Here is an 18,981-nt window from a genome sequence, read left to right as displayed (position 1 = left end):
TTATATTGAATAAAAAAACTAACTTGTGTCTTTGCAAACCTTACAAAAGATACTTTTTCGAGTACAACTAACCAAAAAACATATCTCTAGGCATTATTAACCATTTTGCCTGTGTTGTTTAGAAGTTATGTTTGAATACATTTTTATTGCTTTGTTCGCATTATCTCCGGATTGTTAGTCTATTATAGTCACATTGAGTAAAACACTACTTTTTGCACTTGCAAGATTTAAAAAAGCATATGTTTCGAGTAAAACTCCCAAAGATGCATTATTTCAGGCATTATTAGCCATTTTTCATGTGTGGTGTAGGAGTTATGTTTAAATAACTGTCATATTGAGTGTTACAGTATACAGTCATATTGAGTAAAACCTCATTTTTGTATTTGCAAACCATAGAAAAACAACTGTATCTAGTACAACTCACATGTATTCAATATCACAGGCATTTTTAGACATTTTGCACGTTTGGATTAGGAATTATGTTGGAATACATTTTTATTGCTTTTTTCGCATTATCTCAGGATTCTAAGTACATTACTGTCAAATTGAGTAACAAATCAAATTTGGTTTTTGCAAACCTTACCAAATGTTTTTTTTTTCAGGAAAACTCTCGAAGATGCATTTCTTCAGGAATTATTAGACATTTTGCATGTGTATTTTTGGAGTTATGTTTCAAAAACTGTCATTTTGAGTGTGACCAATAAGAGGCCAGTAAAATCTAATATTTGTATTTGTGATTCTTTCCAAAATACCTGATTCTGGTAAAACTTACATAAATTCAATATTAAAGGCTCTTAAAGACAAATTTCATATTTGGTTTTGGAGTTATGATTATAAACCTTTCATATTTAGTATGACAGTTACACTGTTATATTGAATAAAAAACTAACTTGTGTCTTTGCAAACCTTACAAAAGATCATTTTTCGAGTACAACTAACCAAAAAACATATATCCAGGCATTATTAGCCATTTTGCATGTGTTGTTTAGAAGTTATGTTTGAATACATTTTTATTGCTTTTTTCGCATTATCTCAGGATTGTCAGACTATTATAGTCATATTGAGTAAAAAACTAATTTTTGCATTTGCAAGATTTAAAAAAGCATATGTTTCGAGTAAAACTCCCAAAGATGCATTATTTCAGGCATTATTAGCCATTTTTCATGTGTGGTGTAGGAGTTATGTTTAAATAACTGTCATATTGAGTGTTACAGTATACAGTCATATTGAGTAAAACCTGATTTTTGTATTTGCAAACCATAGAAAAACAACTGTATCTAGTACAACTCACATGTATTCAATATCACAGGCATTTTTAGACATTTTGCACGTTTGGATTAGGAATTATGTTGGAATACATTTTTATTGCTTTTTTCGCATTATCTCAGGATTCTAAGTACATTACTGTCAAATTGAGTAACAAATCAAATTTTGTTTTTGCAAACCTTACCAAATGTTTTTTTTTCAGGAAAACTCTCGAAGATGCATTTCTTCAGGAATTATTAAACATTTTGCATGTGTATTTTTGGAGTTATGTTTCAAAAACTGTCATTTTGAGTGTGACCAATATGAGGCCAGTAAAATCTAATGTTTGTATTTGTGATTCTTTCCAAAATACCTGATTCTGCTAAAACTTACATAAATTAAATATTAAAGGCTTTTTAAGACAAATTTCATATTTGGTTTTGGAGTTATGATTATAAACCTTTCATATTTAGTATGACAGTTACACTGTTATATTGAATAAAAAAACTAATTTGTGTCTTTGCAAACCTTACAGAAGATCATTTTTTTCTAGTACAACTAACAAAAAAACATATCTCTAGGCATTATTATCCATTTTGCGTGTGTTGTTTAGAAGTTATGTTGGAATACATTTTTATTGCTTTTTTTCGCATTATCTCAGGATTCCAAGTACATTACTGTCAAATTGAGTATCAAATAAAATTTTGTTTTTGCAAACCTTACCAAATGTTTTTTTTCAGGAAAACTCTTGAAGATGCATTTTTTAAGGCATCATTAGACATTTTGCATGTGTATTTTTGGAGTCATGCTTCAAAAACTGTCATTTTGAGTGTGACCAATATGAGGCCAGTAAAATCTAATATTTGTATTTGTGATTCTTTCCAAAATACCTGATTCTGCTAAAACTTACATAAATTCAATATTAAACGCTTTTTAAGACAGATTTCATATTTTGTTTTGGAGTTATGATTATAAACCTTTCATATTTAGTATGAAAGTTACACTGTTATATTGAATAAAAAAACTAACTTGTGTCTTTGCAAACCTTACAAAAGATAATTTTTCGAGTACAACTAACCAAAAAACATATCTCTAGGCATTATTAACCATTTTGCATGTGTTGTTTAGAAGTTATGTTTGAACACATTTTTATTGCTTTTTTCGCATTATCTCAGGATTGTAAGACTATTACTATTACAATATAATATTTTTGATCATTATTTGGGTATTTGTTATGTTGTGTTTATGTTTTATTACAGTGAGGATGTTTTCCTGAAATGTGTTTATCATTCTTGTTCGATGTGGGTTCACAGTGTGGTGCATATTTGTAACAGTGTTAAAGTTGTTTGTACAGCCACCATCAGTGTGACCTGTGTGGCTGTTGACCAAGTATATCTTGCAGTCACTATCATATGCACAACAATACCGTGCACATCACATGTCTCAATTGGCACGCTTATGATTTGGTGAATGAGCGTACAAAAAAAGCCCACCGCGGTACTACTTGTCATATTCGCCCTGCCAAGCTTTGAGTCAATCCAATATGAGGGTAGTGAAATTATCGGGGTGAAATGGTGGGATTGGTAAGTACGTTGCTAGGTTGGGATAGCGATTCATGCAAGGTTAACCCACTTTTTATCAATTTCCTGCATCCAGTGGCCCACCGGTAAAGTGAATGAGACACCCCTGATCCTAACAATTCAGAAAAAAATCTGTTAAACAATGGTATTTTTCTGTGGAACCGCCAGCTTTGTCACTTCACTAAAGGTGATTGATCGTAATAATTTGGAAAAACTCTTTAGAATAAAGGTATTTTTCTGCAGAACTGTTTGCATTGTCACTTTATTAAAGGTGGTTGATCTTAATAATTTTGTAAAAATCTGTAAAATTACGATATTTCTCCCCAAAACATTTCATGAAAATTTCTGTAAATATAATGTTTTGATCATTATTTGGTTTACAATGTTTTACTTTAATTGTATGGTTTTTGTTTGGCAGCCGTAGCTGCCAGTAAATGACCGTTTTTTTACAGAATTTATTTTTACAGTTTTTTCAAAGATACACATTTTTTTTTTTTATTCGATATAACAGTATTACTGTCATACTAAATATGAAAGGTTCATAAACATAACTCCAAAACCAAACATGAAATCTGTCTAAAAAAGCCTGTAATATTGACTTTATGTGAGTTTTACCTGAATTAGGTATTTTGGAAAGGTTCACAAATACAAAAATTTGGTTTTACTGGCCTCACATTGGTCACACTCAATAAGACAGTTTTTGAACCATATCTCCAAAAATACACATGCAAAATTACAAAAAAATGCCTGAAGAAATGTATATTTGTGAGGTTTACTGGAAAAAAAACATTTTGTAAGGTTTACAAAAACAAAAAGAAATGTTTTACCCAATTTGACAGTAATGTACTTAAAATCCTGAGATAATGCAAAAAGAGCAATAAAAATGTATTCCAACATAATTCCTAATCCAAACGTGCAAATTGTCTAAAAATGCCTGTGATATTGGATCCATGTGAGTTTTACTAGATACAGTTGCTTTTCTATGGTTTGCAAATACACAAATTAGGTTTTATTCAATATGACTGTATACTGTAACACTCAATATGACAGTTACTTAAACATAACTCCTACACCACACATGAAAAATGGCTAATAATGCCTGAAATAATGCATCTTTGGGAGTTTTACTCGAAACGATTGCTTTTTTAAATCTTTGCAATGCAAAAAATTGTTGTTCTACTCAATATGACTATAATGTTCTTAGAATCCTAAGATAATACAAAAAAGCAATAAAAATGTTTTCAAACATAACTTCTATAAAACACTTGCAAAATGGCTAATAATGCCTAGAGACATGTATTTTCGTTAGTTGTACTAGAAAAATGATCTTTTGTGAGGTTCAAAAAGACTCAACTTAGTTTTTTTATTCAATATAACAGTGTAACTGTCATACTAAATATGAAAGGTTTATAATCTTAACTCCAAAACCATATAAGAAATTTCTCTAAAAAAAGTCTGTAATATTGAATTTATGTGAGTTTTAGAAGAATCAGTCATTTTGGAAAAGTTCACAAATACAAAAATTAGGTTTTACTGGCCTCATATTGATCACACTCAAAATGACAATTTTGAAACATAACTCCAAAAATATGCATGCAAAATGTCTAATAATGCCTGAAGAAATGTATCTTTGAGAGTTTTCCTGGAAAAAAAAACATTTGGTAAGGTTTGAATAAACAAAAAGTACTTAGAATCCTGAGATAATACGAAAAAAAGCAATACAAATGTATTCCAACATAATTCCCAATCCAAACGTGCAACATGTCTAAAAAGGCCTGTGATATTCAATAAATGTGAGTTGTACTAGATACAATTGTTTTTCTATGGTTTGCAAATACAAATTTAGGTTTTACTCAATATGAATGTATACTGTAACACTAAATATGACAGTTATTTAAACAATTCCTAGACCACACATGAAAAATGACTAATAATGCCTGAAATAATGCATTGTTGTGAGTATTACTCGAAACATGTGCTTTTTTAAATGTTGCAATTGCAAAATGTATTTTTTTACTCAATATGACTATAATGTTCTTTGAATTCTGAGATAATGCGAAAAAAAGCAATAAAATTGTATTCAAACATAACTTCCAAACAACACATGCAAAATGGCTAATAATGACGAGAGATATGAATTTGTGTTAGATGTACTAGAAAAATTATCTTTTGTAAGGTTATCAAAGACACAAGTTAGTTTTTTTGTTCAATATAACAGTATAACTGTCATACTAAATATGAAAGGTTTAAAATCATAACTCCAAAACCAAACATTAAATCTTCCTAAAAAAAAGCCTGTAATATTGAATGTATGTTAGTTTTAGCAGAATCATGTATTTTGGAAAGGTTCACACATACAAAAATTGGGTTTTACCGGCCTCATATTGGTCACACTCATAATGACAATTTTGAAACATAACTCCAAAAGTAGAAATGTAAAATGTCTAATAATGCCTGAAGAAATGTATCTTTGAGAGTTTTCCTGAAAAAAAATATTTGGTAAGGTTTGCAAAAAAAAAAAAAATTTTTTTACTAAATTTGACAGTAATGTACTTAGAATCCTGAGAAAATAAGAAAAAAGCAATACAAATGTATTCCAACATAATTCCTAATCCAAACTGGCAAAATGTCTAAACATGCCTGTGGTAATGAAAAATGTGAGTTTTTTTTCTATAGTTTGCAAATAAAAAAATGAGATATTACTCAATATGACTGTATACTGTAACACTCAATATGACAGTTATTTAAACATAACTCCTACACCACACATGAAAAATGGCTAATAATGCCTGAAATAATGCATCTTTGGGAGTTTTACTCGAAACATATGCTTTTTTAAATATTGCAAATGAAAAAAGTATTTTTTTACTCAATATGACTATAATAGTCTTAGAATCCTGAGCTACATCCAGCGGCCTGTGAAGCAGAGGAGTCTAGTAGCAGCGGGGGCCGTCTACGGAGCAGACGCCAGCGGTGTGATCGGAAATGCGGATGTCGAGCGGGGCTAAAAACAAAGCAGAAGGCTAATCCCCACAGAACACCACTTCCCTCCATCCTGAAGACGGATTTAAATGGAAAATGCGAGACTACTGGTCTGGGTAAGGAGTCAGTTAAATTAGAACACGTTTTTTCTGCTTTGAGTGTTTCAGAGTTGGACATGTGTTTTACTGAGGTGGCTAACTATGATGCGTGCAGTTTATCAAAGCAACAAACAAACAATCGGAAAATCCCCGTTACTGAGGTGGCTAACCATGATGCGTGCAGTTTATCAAAGCAACAATCAAACAATCGGAAAATTCCTGTCGTATCAATTCCTAGATATGGTCGTAACTATACTAAATGCACTGGGCATAATAAACACAACATCATTAATATTGCTACTACGGATAATTTGATCAAAAACTCCCTAAAACAGCCCACTACCTATAATATAGGTTTTTTAAACATAAGATCATTGTCTCCCAAAACGTTATTAATTAATGATATTATCAGAGACAACAATCTTAACGTCATCGGTCTCAGCGAAACCTGGCTTAAACCAAATAACTTTTTTGCGCTAAATGAGGCATGTCCTCCTAACTTTACACATGCGCATATTGCCCGTCCGCTTAAAAGGGGTGGGGGGGTCGCACTAATATACAACGAAAACTTTAACCTTAGTCCTAACATAAATAATAAATATAAATCGTTTGAGGTGCTTACTATGAAGTCTGTCACACCGCTGCCTCTACACCTGGCTGTTATCTACCGCCCCCCAGGGCCCTATTCGGACTTTATCAATGAATTCTCAGAGTTCGTTGCTGATCTAGTGACACACGCCGATAATAAAATCATAATGGGGGACTTTAATATCCATATGGCACCATTCCCAAAGTATGTGGGCTCTATTGATAACCTCACTAACAACTTTAACGACACCCTGCGCGAAACCATTGATAACATAGGACCGCTAAAGTTAAAAAAGGCTCCAAAAAAGCGCACCCCGTGGTTTACAGAAGAAACTAGAGCTCAGAAATTATTATGTAGAAAGCTGGAACGCAAATGGCGCACGACTAAACTTGAGGTGCACCATCAAGCATGGAGTGATGGTTTAATAACTTATAAACGCATGCTTACCTTAGCTAAAGCTAAATATTACTCAAATCTCATCCACCGTAATAAAAACGATCCTAAATTTTTGTTTAGTACGGTAGCATCGCTAACCCAACAAGGGACCCCTTCCAGTAGCTCAACCCACTCAGCTGATGACTTTATGCAATTCTTTAGTAAGAAAATTGAAGTCATTAGAAAGGAGATTAAAGACAATGCGTCCCAGCTACAACGGGGTTCTATTAACACTGATACGATGGTATATACGGCGGATACTGCCCTCCAAAATAGTTTCTCTCGTTTTGAGGAAATAACATTAGAGGAATTGTTACAACGTGTAAATGGAATAAAACAGACAACATGCTTACTTGACCCTCTTCCTGGGAAACTGATCAAGGAGCTCTTTGTATTATTAGGTCCATCAGTGCTAAATATTATAAACTTATCACTCTCCTCGGGCACTGTTCCCCTAGCATTCAAAAAAGCGGTTATTCATCCTCTTCTTAAAAGACCTTACCTCGATCCTGACCTCATGGTAAACTACCGACCGGTGTCTCACCTTCCCTTTATTTCAAAAATCCTTGAAAAAATTGTTGCGGAGCAGTTAAATGAACACTTAGCGTCTAACAATCTATGTGAAACCTTTCAATCCGGTTTCAGAGCAAATCACTCCACGGAGACAGCCCTCGCAAAAATGACTAATGATCTATTGCTAACGATGGATTCTGATGCGTCATCTATGTTGCTGCTCCTCGATCTTAGCGCTGCTTTCGATACCGTCGATCATAATATTTTATTAGAACATATCAAAACACGAATTGGTATGTCAGACTTAGCCCTGTCTTGGTTTAACTCTTATCTTACTGATAGGATGCAGTGTGTCTCCCGTAACAATGTGACCTCGGACTACGTTAAGGTAACGTGTGGAGTTCCCCAGGGTTCGGTCCTTGGCCCTGCACTCTTCAGCATCTACATTGTGCCGCTAGGTGACATCATACGCAAATACGGTGTTAGCTTTCACTGTTATGCTGATGACACCCAACCCTACATGCCCCTAAAGCTGACCAACACGCCGGATTGTAGTCAGCTGGAGGCGTGTCTTAATGAAATTAAACAATGGATGTCCGCTAACTTTTTGCAACTCAACGCCAAAAAAACGGAAATGCTGATTATCGGTCCTGCTAGACACCGAACTCTATTTAATAATACAACTCTAACATTTGACAACCAAACAATTAAACAAGGCGACACGGTAAAGAATCTGGGTATTATCTTCGACCCAACTCTCTCCTTTGAGGCACACATTAAAAGCGTTACTAAAACGGCCTTCTTTCATCTCCGTAATATCGCTAAAATTCGCTCCATTCTGTCCACTAAAGACGTTGAGATCATTATCCATGCGTTTGTTACGTCTCGCCTCGACTACTGTAACGTATTATTTTCGGGTCTCCCCATGTCTAGCATTAAAAGATTACAGTTGGTACAAAATGCGGCTGCTAGACTTTTGACAAGAACAAGAAAGTTTGATCACATTACGCCTGTACTGGCTCACCTGCACTGGCTTCCTGTGCACTTAAGATGTGACTTTAAGGTTTTACTACTTACGTATAAAATACTACACGTTCTAGCTCCATCCTATCTTGCCGATTGTATTGTACCATATGTCCCGGCAAGAAATCTGCGTTCAAAGGACTCCGGCTTGTTAGTGATTCCCAAAGGCCAAAAAAAGTCTGCGGGCTACAGAGCGTTTTCCGTTCGGGCTCCAGTACTCTGGAATGCCCTCCCGGTAACAGTTCGAGATGCCACCTCAGTAGAAGCATTTAAGTCTCACCTTAAAACTCATTTGTATACTCTAGCCTTTAAATAGACTCCCTTTTTAGACCAGTTGATCTGCCATTTCTTTTCTTTTTCTTCTATGTCCCACTCTCCCTTGTGGAGGGGGTCCGGTCCGATCCGGTGGCCATGTACTGCTTGCCTGTGTATCGGCTGGGGACATCTCTGCGCTGCTGAACCGCATCCGCTTGGGATGGTTTCCTGCTGGCTCCACTGTGAACGGGACTCTCGCTGCTGTGTTGGATCCGCTTTGGACTGGACTCTCGCGACTGTGTTGGATCCATTGTGGATTGAACTTTCACAGTATCATGTTAGACCCGCTCGACATCCATTGCTTTCCTCCTCTCTAAGGTTCTCATAGTCATTATTGTCACCGACGTCCCACTGGGTCATTATTGTCACCGATGTCCCACTGGGTGTGAGTTTTCCTTGCCCTTATGTGGGCCTAACGAGGATGTCGTGGTGGTTTGTGAAGCCCTTTGAGACACTAGTGATTTAGGGCTATATAAGTAAACATTGATTGATTGATTGATTGATTGATAATGCGAAAAAGGAATAAAAATGTATTCAAACATAACTTCTAAACAACACATGCAAAATGGCTAATAATGCCTAGAGATATGTTTTTTTGTTAGTTGTACTAGAAAAATGATCATTTGCAAGGTTTGCAAAGACACAAGTTAGTTTTTTTATTCAATATAACAGTGTAACTGTCATAATAAACATGAAAGGTTTATAATCATAACTCCAAAACCAAACATGAAATTTGTCTAAAAAATTCTGTAATATTGAATATATGTGAGTTTTAGCAGAATCAGGTATTTTGGAAAGAATCACAAATACAAAAATTTCGTTTTACTGGCCTCATATTGGTCACACTCAAAATGACAGTTTTTGAAACATAACTCCAAAAATAGACATGCAAAATGTCTAATAATGCCTGAAGAAATGCATCTTTGAGAGGTTTCCTAAAAAAAAAAACATTTGGTAAGGTTTGCAAAAAAAAATTAATTTGTTACTCAATTTGACAGTAATGTACTTAGAATCCTGAGATAATGCGAAAAAAGCAATAAAAATGTATTCCAATATAATTCTAAATCCAAACGTGCAAAATGTCTAAAAATGCCTGTGATATTGAATACATGTGAGTTTTACTAGATACAGTTGTTTTTCATGGTTTGCAAATACAAAAATGAGGTTTTACTCAATATGACTGTATACTGTAACACTCAATATGACAGTTATTTAAACATAACTCCTACACCACACATGAAAAATAGATAATAATGCCTGAAATAATGCATCTTTGGGAGTTTTACTCGAAACATATGCTTTTTTTAAATCTTGCAAGTGCAAAAAGTAGTTTTTTAGTCAATGTGACTATAATAGTCTTACAATCCTGAGATAAATCGAAAAAAGCAATAAAAATGTATTCAAACATAACTTCTAAACAACACATGCAAAATGGCTAATAATGCCTAGAGATATGTTTTTTTGTTAGTAGTACTAGAAAAATGATCTTTTGTAAGGTTTGCAAAGACACAAGTTAGTTTTTTTATTCAATATAACAGTGTAACTGTCATACTAAATATGAAAGGTTTATAATCATAACTCCAAAACCAAATATGAATTTTTTCTTAAAAACCCTTTAATATTGAATTTATGTAAGTTTTAGCAGAATCAGGTATTTTGGAAAGGTTCACAAATAAAAATATTAGATTTGACTGGCCTCATATTGGTCACAATCAAAATGACAGTTTTTGAAACATAACTCCAAAAATACACATGCAAAATGTCTAATAATGCCTGAAGAAATGCATCTTCGAGAGTTTTCCTGAAAAAAAAACATTTGGTAAGGTTTGCAAAAACAAAATTTGATTTGTTACTCAATTTGACAGTAATGTACTTAGAATCCTGAGATAATGCGAAAAAAGCAATAAAAATGTATTCCAGTATAATTCCTAATCCAAACGTGCAAAATGTCTAAAAATGCCTGTGATATTGAATACATGTGAGTTTTACTAGATACAGTTGTTTTTCTATGGTTTGCAAATACAAAAATGAGGTTTTACTCAATATGACTGTATACTGTAACACTCAATATGACAGTTATTTAAACATAACTCCTACACCACACATGAAAAATGTCTAATAATGCCTGAAATAATGCATCTTTGGGAGTTTTACTCGAAACATATGCTTTTTTAAATCTTGCAAATACAAAAAGTAGTTTTTTACTCAATAAGACTATAGTAGTCTTAGAATCATGAGATAATGCAAAAAAAGCAATAAAAATGTATTCAAACATAACTTCTAAACAACACATGCAAAATGGCTGAAAATAGCTACGGATATGTTTTTTTGTTAGTTGTACTAGAACAATGATCTTTTGTAAGGTTTGCAAAGACACAAGTCAGTTTTTTATTCAATATAACAGTGTAACTGTCATACTAAATATGAAAGGTTTATAATCATAACTCCAAAACCAAATATGAAATTTGTCTTAAAAAGCCTTTAATATTGAATTTATGTAAGTTTTACCAAAATCAGGTATTTTGGAAAGAATCACAAATACAAATATTAGATTTTACTGGCCTCATATTGGTCACACTCAAAGAAACAGTTTTTGAAACATAACTCCAAAAATACACATGCAAAATGTCAAATAATGCCGGAAGAAATGCATCTTCGAGAGTTTTCCTGAAAAAAAAACATCTGGTAAGGTTTGCAAAAACAAAATTTGATGTGTTACTCAATTTGACAGTAATGTACTTAGAATCCTGAGATAATGGGAAAAAGCAATAAAAATGTATTCCAACATAATTCCTAATCCAAACGTGCAAAATGTCTAAAAATGCCTGTGATATTGAATACATGTGAGTTTTACTAGATACAGATGTTTTTCTATGGTTTGCAAATACAAAAATGAGGTTTTACTCAATATGACTGTATACTGTAACACTCAATATGACAGTTATTTAAACAAAACTCCTACACCACACATGAAAAATAGCTAATAATGCCTGAAATAATGCATCTTTGGGAGTTTTACTCGAAACATATGCTTTTTTAAATCTTGCAAGTGCAAAAAGTAGTTTTTTACTCAATGTGACTAAAATAGTCTTAGAATCCTGAGATAATGCGAAAAGAGCAATAAAAATGTATTCCAACATAATTCCTAATCCAAACGTGCAAATTGTCTAAAAATGCCTGTGATATTGGATCCATGTGAGTTTTACTAGATACAGTTGCTTTTCTATGGTTTGCAAATACACAAATTAGGTTTTATTCAATATGACTGTATACTGTAACACTCAATATGACAGTTACTTAAACATAACTCCTACACCACACATGAAAAATGGCTAATAATGCCTGAAATAATGCATCTTTGGGAGTTTTACTCGAAACGATTGCTTTTTTAAATCTTTGCAATGCAAAAAATTGTTGTTCTACTCAATATGACTATAATGTTCTTAGAATCCTAAGATAATACAAAAAAGCAATAAAAATGTTTTCAAACATAACTTCTATAAAACACTTGCAAAATGGCTAATAATGCCTAGAGACATGTATTTTCGTTAGTTGTACTAGAAAAATGATCTTTTGTGAGGTTCAAAAAGACTCAACTTAGTTTTTTTATTCAATATAACAGTGTAACTGTCATACTAAATATGAAAGGTTTATAATCTTAACTCCAAAACCATATAAGAAATTTCTCTAAAAAAAGTCTGTAATATTGAATTTATGTGAGTTTTAGAAGAATCAGTCATTTTGGAAAAGTTCACAAATACAAAAATTAGGTTTTACTGGCCTCATATTGATCACACTCAAAATGACAATTTTGAAACATAACTCCAAAAATATGCATGCAAAATGTCTAATAATGCCTGAAGAAATGTATCTTTGAGAGTTTTCCTGGAAAAAAAACATTTGGTAAGGTTTGAATAAACAAAAAGTACTTAGAATCCTGAGATAATACGAAAAAAAGCAATACAAATGTATTCCAACATAATTCCCAATCCAAACGTGCAACATGTCTAAAAAGGCCTGTGATATTCAATAAATGTGAGTTGTACTAGATACAATTGTTTTTCTATGGTTTGCAAATACAAATTTAGGTTTTACTCAATATGAATGTATACTGTAACACTAAATATGACAGTTATTTAAACAATTCCTAGACCACACATGAAAAATGACTAATAATGCCTGAAATAATGCATTGTTGTGAGTATTACTCGAAACATGTGCTTTTTTAAATGTTGCAATTGCAAAATGTATTTTTTTACTCAATATGACTATAATGTTCTTTGAATTCTGAGATAATGCGAAAAAAAGCAATAAAATTGTATTCAAACATAACTTCCAAACAACACATGCAAAATGGCTAATAATGACGAGAGATATGAATTTGTGTTGGATGTACTAGAAAAATTATCTTTTGTAAGGTTATCAAAGACACAAGTTAGTTTTTTTGTTCAATATAACAGTATAACTGTCATACTAAATATGAAAGGTTTAAAATCATAACTCCAAAACCAAACATTAAATCTTCCTAAAAAAAAGCCTGTAATATTGAATGTATGTTAGTTTTAGCAGAATCATGTATTTTGGAAAGGTTCACACATACAAAAATTGGGTTTTACCGGCCTCATATTGGTCACACTCATAATGACAATTTTGAAACATAACTCCAAAAGTAGAAATGTAAAATGTCTAATAATGCCTGAAGAAATGTATCTTTGAGAGTTTTCCTGAAAAAAAATATTTGGTAAGGTTTGCAAAAAAAAAAAAATTTTTTTTACTAAATTTGACAGTAATGTACTTAGAATCCTGAGAAAATAAGAAAAAAGCAATACAAATGTATTCCAACATAATTCCTAATCCAAACTGGCAAAATGTCTAAACATGCCTGTGGTAATGAAAAATGTGAGTTTTTTTTCTATAGTTTGCAAATAAAAAAATGAGATATTACTCAATATGACTGTATACTGTAACACTCAATATGACAGTTATTTAAACATAACTCCTACACCACACATGAAAAATGGCTAATAATGCCTGAAATAATGCATCTTTGGGAGTTTTACTCGAAACATATGCTTTTTTAAATATTGCAAATGAAAAAAGTATTTTTTTACTCAATATGACTATAATAGTCTTAGAATCCTGAGCTACATCCAGCGGCCTGTGAAGCAGAGGAGTCTAGTAGCAGCGGGGGCCGTCTACGGAGCAGACGCCAGCGGTGTGATCGGAAATGCGGATGTCGAGCGGGGCTAAAAACAAAGCAGAAGGCTAATCCCCACAGAACACCACTTCCCTCCATCCTGAAGACGGATTTAAATGGAAAATGCGAGACTACTGGTCTGGGTAAGGAGTCAGTTAAATTAGAACACGTTTTTTCTGCTTTGAGTGTTTCAGAGTTGGACATGTGTTTTACTGAGGTGGCTAACTATGATGCGTGCAGTTTATCAAAGCAACAAACAAACAATCGGAAAATCCCCGTTACTGAGGTGGCTAACCATGATGCGTGCAGTTTATCAAAGCAACAATCAAACAATCGGAAAATTCCTGTCGTATCAATTCCTAGATATGGTCGTAACTATACTAAATGCACTGGGCATAATAAACACAACATCATTAATATTGCTACTACGGATAATTTGATCAAAAACTCCCTAAAACAGCCCACTACCTATAATATAGGTTTTTTAAACATAAGATCATTGTCTCCCAAAACGTTATTAATTAATGATATTATCAGAGACAACAATCTTAACGTCATCGGTCTCAGCGAAACCTGGCTTAAACCAAATAACTTTTTTGCGCTAAATGAGGCATGTCCTCCTAACTTTACACATGCGCATATTGCCCGTCCGCTTAAAAGGGGTGGGGGGGTCGCACTAATATACAACGAAAACTTTAACCTTAGTCCTAACATAAATAATAAATATAAATCGTTTGAGGTGCTTACTATGAAGTCTGTCACACCGCTGCCTCTACACCTGGCTGTTATCTACCGCCCCCCAGGGCCCTATTCGGACTTTATCAATGAATTCTCAGAGTTCGTTGCTGATCTAGTGACACACGCCGATAATAAAATCATAATGGGGGACTTTAATATCCATATGGCACCATTCCCAAAGTATGTGGGCTCTATTGATAACCTCACTAACAACTTTAACGACACCCTGCGCGAAACCATTGATAACATAGGACCGCTAAAGTTAAAAAAGGCTCCAAAAAAGCGCACCCCGTGGTTTACAGAAGAAACTAGAGCTCAGAAATTATTATGTAGAAAGCTGGAACGCAAATGGCGCACGACTAAACTTGAGGTGCACCATCAAGCATGGAGTGATGGTTTAATAACTTATAAACGCATGCTTACCTTAGCTAAAGCTAAATATTACTCAAATCTCATCCACCGTAATAAAAACGATCCTAAATTTTTGTTTAGTACGGTAGCATCGCTAACCCAACAAGGGACCCCTTCCAGTAGCTCAACCCACTCAGCTGATGACTTTATGCAATTCTTTAGTAAGAAAATTGAAGTCATTAGAAAGGAGATTAAAGACAATGCGTCCCAGCTACAACGGGGTTCTATTAACACTGATACGATGGTATATACGGCGGATACTGCCCTCCAAAATAGTTTCTCTCGTTTTGAGGAAATAACATTAGAGGAATTGTTACAACGTGTAAATGGAATAAAACAGACAACATGCTTACTTGACCCTCTTCCTGGGAAACTGATCAAGGAGCTCTTTGTATTATTAGGTCCATCAGTGCTAAATATTATAAACTTATCACTCTCCTCGGGCACTGTTCCCCTAGCATTCAAAAAAGCGGTTATTCATCCTCTTCTTAAAAGACCTTACCTCGATCCTGACCTCATGGTAAACTACCGACCGGTGTCTCACCTTCCCTTTATTTCAAAAATCCTTGAAAAAATTGTTGCGGAGCAGTTAAATGAACACTTAGCGTCTAACAATCTATGTGAAACCTTTCAATCCGGTTTCAGAGCAAATCACTCCACGGAGACAGCCCTCGCAAAAATGACTAATGATCTATTGCTAACGATGGATTCTGATGCGTCATCTATGTTGCTGCTCCTCGATCTTAGCGCTGCTTTCGATACCGTCGATCATAATATTTTATTAGAACATATCAAAACACGAATTGGTATGTCAGACTTAGCCCTGTCTTGGTTTAACTCTTATCTTACTGATAGGATGCAGTGTGTCTCCCGTAACAATGTGACCTCGGACTACGTTAAGGTAACGTGTGGAGTTCCCCAGGGTTCGGTCCTTGGCCCTGCACTCTTCAGCATCTACATTGTGCCGCTAGGTGACATCATACGCAAATACGGTGTTAGCTTTCACTGTTATGCTGATGACACCCAACCCTACATGCCCCTAAAGCTGACCAACACGCCGGATTGTAGTCAGCTGGAGGCGTGTCTTAATGAAATTAAACAATGGATGTCCGCTAACTTTTTGCAACTCAACGCCAAAAAAACGGAAATGCTGATTATCGGTCCTGCTAGACACCGAACTCTATTTAATAATACAACTCTAACATTTGACAACCAAACAATTAAACAAGGCGACACGGTAAAGAATCTGGGTATTATCTTCGACCCAACTCTCTCCTTTGAGGCACACATTAAAAGCGTTACTAAAACGGCCTTCTTTCATCTCCGTAATATCGCTAAAATTCGCTCCATTCTGTCCACTAAAGACGTTGAGATCATTATCCATGCGTTTGTTACGTCTCGCCTCGACTACTGTAACGTATTATTTTCGGGTCTCCCCATGTCTAGCATTAAAAGATTACAGTTGGTACAAAATGCGGCTGCTAGACTTTTGACAAGAACAAGAAAGTTTGATCACATTACGCCTGTACTGGCTCACCTGCACTGGCTTCCTGTGCACTTAAGATGTGACTTTAAGGTTTTACTACTTACGTATAAAATACTACACGTTCTAGCTCCATCCTATCTTGCCGATTGTATTGTACCATATGTCCCGGCAAGAAATCTGCGTTCAAAGGACTCCGGCTTGTTAGTGATTCCCAAAGGCCAAAAAAAGTCTGCGGGCTACAGAGCGTTTTCCGTTCGGGCTCCAGTACTCTGGAATGCCCTCCCGGTAACAGTTCGAGATGCCACCTCAGTAGAAGCATTTAAGTCTCACCTTAAAACTCATTTGTATACTCTAGCCTTTAAATAGACTCCCTTTTTAGACCAGTTGATCTGCCGTTTCTTTTCTTTTTCTTCTATGTCCCACTCTCCCTTGTGGAGGGGGTCCGGTCCGATCCGGTGGCCATGTACTGCTTGCCTGTGTATCGGCTGGGGACATCTCTGCGCTGCTGAACCGCATCCGCTTGGGATGGTTTCCTGCTGGCTCCACTGTGAACGGGACTCTCGCTGCTGTGTTGGATCCGCTTTGGACTGGACTCTCGCGACTGTGTTGGATCCATTGTGGATTGAACTTTCACAGTATCATGTTAGACCCGCTCGACATCCATTGCTTTCCTCCTCTCTAAGGTTCTCATAGTCATTATTGTCACCGACGTCCCACTGGGTCATTATTGTCACCGATGTCCCACTGGGTGTGAGTTTTCCTTGCCCTTATGTGGGCCTAACGAGGATGTCGTGGTGGTTTGTGAAGCCCTTTGAGACACTAGTGATTTAGGGCTATATAAGTAAACATTGATTGATTGATTGATTGATTGATAATGCGAAAAAGGAATAAAAATGTATTCAAACATAACTTCTAAACAACACATGCAAAATGGCTAATAATGCCTAGAGATATGTTTTTTTGTTAGTTGTACTAGAAAAATGATCATTTGCAAGGTTTGCAAAGACACAAGTTAGTTTTTTTATTCAATATAACAGTGTAACTGTCATAATAAACATGAAAGGTTTATAATCATAACTCCAAAACCAAACATGAAATTTGTCTAAAAAATTCTGTAATATTGAATATATGTGAGTTTTAGCAGAATCAGGTATTTTGGAAAGAATCACAAATACAAAAATTTCGTTTTACTGGCCTCATATTGGTCACACTCAAAATGACAGTTTTTGAAACATAACTCCAAAAATAGACATGCAAAATGTCTAATAATGCCTGAAGAAATGCATCTTTGAGAGGTTTCCTAAAAAAAAAACCATTTGGTAAGGTTTGCAAAAAAAAATTAATTTGTTACTCAATTTGACAGTAATGTACTTAGAATCCTGAGATAATGCGAAAAAAGCAATAAAAATGTATTCCAATATAATTCTAAATCCAAACGTGCAAAATGTCTAAAAATGCCTGTGATATTGAATACATGTGAGTTTTACTAGATACAGTTGTTTTTCATGGTTTGCAAATACAAAAATGAGGTTTTACTCAATATGACTGTATACTGTAACACTCAATATGACAGTTATTTAAACATAACTCCTACACCACACATGAAAAATAGATAATAATGCCTGAAATAATGCATCTTTGGGAGTTTTACTCGAAACATATGCTTTTTTTAAATCTTGCAAGTGCAAAAAGTAGTTTTTTAGTCAATGTGACTATAATAGTCTTACAATCCTGAGATAAATCGAAAAAAGCAATAAAAATGTATTCAAACATAACTTCTAAACAACACATGCAAAATGGCTAATAATGCCTAGAGATATGTTTTTTTGTTAGTAGTACTAGAAAAATGATCTTTTGTAAGGTTTGCAAAGACACAAGTTAGTTTTTTTATTCAATATAACAGTGTAACTGTCATACTAAATATGAAAGGTTTATAATCATAACTCCAAAACCAAATATGAATTTTTTCTTAAAAACCCTTTAATATTGAATTTATGTAAGTTTTAGCAGAATCAGGTATTTTGGAAAGGTTCACAAATAAAAATATTAGATTTGACTGGCCTCATATTGGTCACAATCAAAATGACAGTTTTTGAAACATAACTCCAAAAATACACATGCAAAATGTCTAATAATGCCTGAAGAAATGCATCTTCGAGAGTTTTCCTGAAAAAAAAACATTTGGTAAGGTTTGCAAAAACAAAATTTGATTTGTTACTCAATTTGACAGTAATGTACTTAGAATCCTGAGATAATGCGAAAAAAGCAATAAAAATGTATTCCAGTATAATTCCTAATCCAAACGTGCAAAATGTCTAAAAATGCCTGTGATATTGAATACATGTGAGTTTTACTAGATACAGTTGTTT

The sequence above is a fragment of the Nerophis ophidion genome, linkage group LG08 (assembly GCF_033978795.1).
Source record: "Nerophis ophidion isolate RoL-2023_Sa linkage group LG08, RoL_Noph_v1.0, whole genome shotgun sequence".
NCBI classification, from domain to species: Eukaryota; Metazoa; Chordata; class Actinopteri; order Syngnathiformes; family Syngnathidae; genus Nerophis; species Nerophis ophidion.
Note: the sequence above shows the minus strand (reverse complement) of the source record.